Here is a 6406-nt window from a genome sequence, read left to right on the forward strand (position 1 = left end):
CTTGATATTAATGATGTCGATGTTGACCTTCATGTAATAGTCCTCGGTGCGTGTCAGCATGCTGAATCAGATTCCCGTACATTCATATATGAAGTTAACAATTTAATTTATGGATAATAGGTAACAAAATGTTATTCTAATAGACCTACGCATAATCTGTAAGCTTCGCAGCACAGATGGTTCTAGTAGAAAAGAAAAACGTTATAATATAGCAATATTCACATTACACGTAGATATCATGTGAAATACGCAAGCTTAAAACGAAAATACATGATCCTATAAACAAGCCCATAATATATTGTGCAGTATATGGCACAAACTAAAGACTTCTATTTCGAGGATCGATGGTTCTTAAGCCTGTGAACAAACACATAAGTATTATTAAAGAAAATCATATAGCTACTGTTAATTAGAAAACTTATTAAGCTAAAGCGGTCCAGCAATGGTGTCTTTATTAGCTCTCTACAGTATCCAGGCATACACACACAGCTATTATTATAAATAAACGTGAAGGCAGTGGTGATGCATGGTTCAGTTTCTTCAGCTATTACAGATGTGGAAGCAGCTGCGATGGTCCGGTTTCTTCTGTATGCGTTTCCAGTAATTGTTGTGGTAGAGAAATCGATATAGCAGTAATGTGATGCAGTGTCGAGAGGAAGCTGCAGAGATGGCAGCCGGAGGTAGATGAAGCCCGCAGTTGACAAATTAATAGAGGTGACGTGGCAGCACGAGGGTTGAGCTTTAGCAGAATTAATTGCTAGTGGGTATGAACTATATAGATAGATTAGATTAGATTAGATTCTGCTTAAATCTACAAAAAAAGGTAATTAATAAAGTATTTTAAATTAGTACTGTATTACATGCTCCAATCATATCTTTACAACATATATTACAAATAATCTTATATAAAAATACATATTTTGTCAAATACTAGATGAGCTGTCTCCCACATGGACGTGCGCTTAGTTTAAATCTTATTGGCCCCGTTCGCTGGTCTAAATCTTGGTTAAAATTGGCTGAAAAACACTGTTCTGGCTGAATTGTTGTGAGAAAAAAAACGCTGTTCCGACTGAAAAACAAGCCGAATAAACCGAATATAGGATAAGCCGAACAGAGCCATTATTACTACTTTTGTAATAAATACAAGTAGGATTCACCGATTCAGTAGCCTGTCTCTGTCCTTTGGTCGTGGCCTGATAGGGTGGGCACCATTATTTCTGGATAGCACAACTGGATGTTGCGTCTACTCATAGCTGGGAACATGGTTTTAAATCTCAGGCTATGTAAAATAGCAGCAGCAGTTAGATTAAAATGTGGTTTCAAAATTTTACTTAAAATCATTGACATTTGCATCACAAATTCAAAAAACAAAGTATGCAATGTTGTTTAATCTTGTCTCACACATGCCAATCCCTTCTCCTTTATGCAGCATCAATCGGCGGCATCGAATGAGCCTCATGCCCTAGCCCCGTTGCAGTGGAACTCGTGGCCTAAGTGAAGCCCTGTCGCAGTGAACTCGTGGCATAAGTACTTGTGATTTTATTTGTATTTGCATTTATGGATTACCTGTGACTACCTGTGGTTGTGAATGAGTTGTGATTACTATTTGTGGATTATGAAGTTTATTTGCATCTATGTGTTGTCGATATATCTATATGAATTGCATGTGATGCCTATTGTGAACTATCTGTGATGGATGTGATGTTTATTTGAATGTGGTCGTGGCTATGACCAAACCAAATAAACTGATTATTTGTGGCATCTTTGTCGAGTGTAACACTCGGCAAAGAGGCTTTTTGCTAAGTGCCAGCTGTAAACCACTTGGCAAAGTAGACACGCAGCAAAATTATGTGCATTCTGGGACTAAAATGGCATCTTTGTCAAGTGTCTGCCCTATGACACTCGGCTAAAAAGCCAAATTCTGTGGATTTTGGAATGGTCTTTGCCGAGTGCCCATACTTTGACACACGGCAAAAGGAGTCACTTTGCTGAGTGGCCCCTCTTTGACACACGGCAAAAAGGCCAGCTTTGCCGAGTGTTCATACTTTGACACACGGCAAAAGGGCCAGATTTGCCGAGGGCAAAATCTTTGACACACGGCAAAAAGGCATGCTTTGCCGAGTGTTCAGAGTTTGACACACGGCAAATGGGCCAGATTTGCCGAGGGCGCAAAGTTTGACACACGACAAACAGGCCAGTTTTGCCGAGTGCCTAATATTTGACACTCGCAAACGTGCCATGACCGTTTCCGCTTTGTAACGTACTTTTTTTTGCCGAGTGTCGTTTTCGGCTCTCGGCAAAGTCTTTGCCGAGTGCCCGACAGAAAACACTCGGCAAAGATGTTGTTTGCTGGTACTGTAGCTGCCGTGTGCTCTTTACCAAGTGTTTTTCGGGCTTTGCCGAGTGTCCATAGCACACGGCAAAACTACTGTTTCCGGTAGTGACTCATCATAAGAAGCAATAATATGTGTAATGTATATACACAGCTTATGAGCAGCATCTCAATCTAAAAAACAGCTTATATATGAGCATACCGTGGTGTTGAGAATGCCGGATCCGCCAGAAGCCTAATTGGCACCAACTCGGCACTTCAATAGGTCCAGATTTGTTAACGGTGTCAACGAGAGGTAAGCCGCTGGACTCTTCATGAACCCCAGACGTCGCGCTGTACATATAATAAACATTGATGAATTGCTATACCTGTTTATTGCTCATGGGCTCATGCATGGCAACTGTATATATAGCAGTATAGGAGCTAATCATGTATACCCACAAATATCCAAGTTAATCGTTGTTGTAATAGCCATCAATATTGCAATAATTTATATCTTTCATTACTATAGGAAGTATTTTCAGCGACGAGCAAGGCGGACAGCCCGACCTGCCTTTTTAAATCGCACAAAAAAATATGTACTTCTCAACACTCAAACTTGCAACCTTCAACTGACATAACACCTCCCTACCACTGCATCTTTTGTAAGTATATATAGGATGCTATATTTTGTATCAACGTTTCATAATCTTGTATGAATATTTTAGCTACTTAAAAAACTTAAATAAAAAAAGTTTCAACTACAAAGTTTTAAATCTTGTCATAAAACATTAGCATAGGACATGCCTCCATCCAACATTGTTTGAAAATTTTAAAAATTATAATATCAAAATATATTAATTTAAAACAAATATTGGAGACTCTAAACAACTTCAAATAAAAAATTTATCAACAACAAACTTGTAGATCAGGTCGACCACCACAACTTTGATATTAACCACGTCAGCATTCAAAGTTGTTTGGAAAATCTAAAATTTTAATTTGAAAATCTAAGAACGTAAAACACATTTGAGACTCTAAACAACTACAAATAAAAACAACTTTTCAACTACAATTTTGTAGACTACATTGAGAACCAGAGCTTTGTTACAAACCATGTCAACATTTCAGGTTGTTTGAAATTTTTAAATTTTAACATCTAAGAACTTAAAACAACATTTTAGCGCTTTAAACAATTTCAAAAGAAAAGCTTCTCAACTACAAAGTTGTAGATCACATCGAGAACTATAATTTTCATTTAATGTTTGTTTTCATCAAACTTAATATGAAAATTATAAATTATTTTTTATACAACTATTTCTAGAGGCATGCCTCTAAAGATGTCCGCCTCTATTAATACTTAATCAAAATTCTAGAGGCGGATCCTTAGAGTGTCCATCTCTGTTAGTAGTTATTTTTATCTGCCTCTGTTAATCAATTTACAGTGACTGAACTTTACAGGACACTTGCCTCAGTTAATAGTCTCGGCGTTCACCATAAAATACTTGCATCTGAAAAATGATTAAGTGAGGCAGACGTTTGTTTGAAGGCTGTCTGATCATTTACAAATACGAACCTTAGATGTATCCGTCTCTATTAATTAGAGAATACAAATGTGATTCTTTTACTTTGTTGTGTCTTGGATCTGTGAAGTCAAATGTACCAAAGTACTTCCTCCATCTCAAATTATAAGTCATTCTAACTTTCTTGAAAAGTCAAAACATTTTAAGTTTGACTAAATTTATATAATAAAATAATAACACTCACTACTACAAAAAACAATTTATAGCAACGCCTTCCTTTCTTTGTAGGGGCGGCTCTATATTGAGCCGCCCCTACAAATGGTTGTCAAATGAGCCACCTTTACAAATGAATTTGTAGGGGCGGCCGGTGTTATCAGTCGTCCCTACAAATGGTCCGATTTGTAGGGGCGGCTCTATATCCAGCCGCCCCTACAAATCGAATTTGTAGAGGCGACTCAATATTGAAGTGCCCCTACAAATAGACGCCGAGTATTAAAAATTAAGCACTAAAATTCAAATTTTATAAACAACCTCGGATGGAGAAATAACCAAAATGAAAGTTCTAGACCTCGAAAAGTTATGAAATTTTGTAGTTGATAACTTTTTGATTTGAAATCATCTTGTCAAGAAAAACTATGTTTGAATTTCCAAAAAAATGAAATTTGAATTTTTTAAACGACCTCGGATGGACAAACAGTAAAAATGAAAGTTGTAGATCTTGAAAAGTCATGAAACTTTGTAGTTGATAACTTTCTCAGTTGAAATCATCTTGCATGGAAAACTACGTTCGAATTTCATAAATTTGAAATTCAAATTCTATAAGTGACCTCGGATGGAGAAACTACCAAAATGAAAGTTGTAGATCTCGAAAAGTTATAAAACTTTGTAGTTGACAACTTTTTTCATTTGAATTAGTTTAAGGCCTCAAATAATCAATTTATGCTCAGTTTTGTATAATATGTGGGGAACCAAAATGGAACATAGACACAAGTGATCGTCAGGTGCAGTGGTAGAGGAGTTTACGCGCGAGCGAGAGGTTGCGGGTTCGAAAGCCAGCCGACACAAAGTGTTCAAAAATCATGAAAAATGCTGCAATGATAGAGTGGGTGTGTGTGGCTGTCGGTGGGGACCTCCTCGGATTAAAAAAATGTTATTTTTTGCCCCTTTTCGTGATTCCTAAAAATTGATGGCGGTCTGGGAACCGCCTCTACAAATCAACGATTTGTAGCCACCCCTTCGTAGGGGCGGCTGGCAAAACCGTCCCTACAAAGGGTTACGAGCCGCCCCTAAAAAATGTTTCTTACGCAGTGACTTATGGCATCAAATAAGTATCATTAGATTTTTCGTTAATTATATTTTCGTAGTATATCTATTTGACATCATAAATCTTTGTTATTCTCTCTATAATTTTGGTCAAACTTTGCTTTGACTCTCTAAGAAAGTTGGAATGACTTATAATTTGAAATCCAGGGAGTATTACGTAAACATCCCTACATGTGAAAATTGCAATCAAGATACCTGTATGGAGGCTATATATATTGCATGATCGATGTGTTGAAACAGTGATGTTGCTATATATAGTTTTATAGTTACACACGAAATGTAAAAACAACATATGGTTGAGGACTTGAAGTCACGATTTGAAAAGCCATGAGAGTGGAGTTTCATTAGCATCTGTAAAGAATATCCATATATAATTAACAAAAAGAACATAAGCATGCATATTATATACATATATAGTAAGTAAATTCGTGAACCGCCCTGCCATGCCGGTGCCGTCGAAGTGTTTAGGTCGATGCCGTACGGAGATCGCATACGGGGCGCAGCCGGCGGCAGGAAGGCCTTATTTATATTGAGGTTAGGAATCAGTATTTGGCACTGTAGCATTTTCGTTTGTATTTGATAATTATTGTCCAATCATGGCCTAACTAGGCTCAAAAGATTCGTCTCGTAATTTACAATCAAACTGTGTAATTAGTTATTTTTTTATCTACATTTAATACTTTATGCATGTGTCCAAAGATTTAATGTGATGAAGAGAAAGTGAAAAAACTTGCAATCAACTGGGCCGAAATTATTATTTCCGACATCGACTATCGAATCACCAAACACGTAGATCGATGGGACTAATGAGCGGCTCTGCAGCTCAACCACGGCTTCAGTGGTACCCAAGGAGCGGCTAGCCATGCACACAAGGAACAACACTAGAGAAGTGACCGCTCTATCGTCACTAGTACCCATGGCTTCGGGCTGGTTAATCAAACGAAAATGATGCTATATATCTTAGATGTTTTCTTTTTCCCTCCAAATATTCGTAGCTAGTAGCAGCTTGCTGCTAAGGGATGCTTTCAGAGCTGGAGCTCGATTGGTTTGATGGCTTTGGAGTGAGAGGAGAGATGCTTGTAGCCTGGTGGCATTTATAGTGTTTAGATCCAACGTGAGATACACGCTGCTTCACATACACGTACGAGTACGATGATTGATTGGAAATCGTTACTGCTTTCCATTCGGGCCCGGTTTAGTTGGCGAAAATTTTTGGGAAATTGTACTGTAGCATTTTATTGTTATTTGA

The 6406-nt window shown here is 37.7% G+C and overlaps 1 pseudogene; it reads right to left on the reverse strand.

Moving 5' to 3' along the window:
* Nucleotides 1–6193, reverse strand: part of LOC136506165 (GDSL esterase/lipase APG-like) — a 36605-nt pseudogene extending 30412 nt beyond the window's left edge.
* Between the last annotated feature and the right edge of the window lie 213 nt (nt 6194–6406).

This window comes from Miscanthus floridulus, chromosome 14 (genome assembly GCF_019320115.1).
Source record: "Miscanthus floridulus cultivar M001 chromosome 14, ASM1932011v1, whole genome shotgun sequence".
Lineage (NCBI taxonomy): Eukaryota > Viridiplantae > Streptophyta > Magnoliopsida > Poales > Poaceae > Miscanthus > Miscanthus floridulus.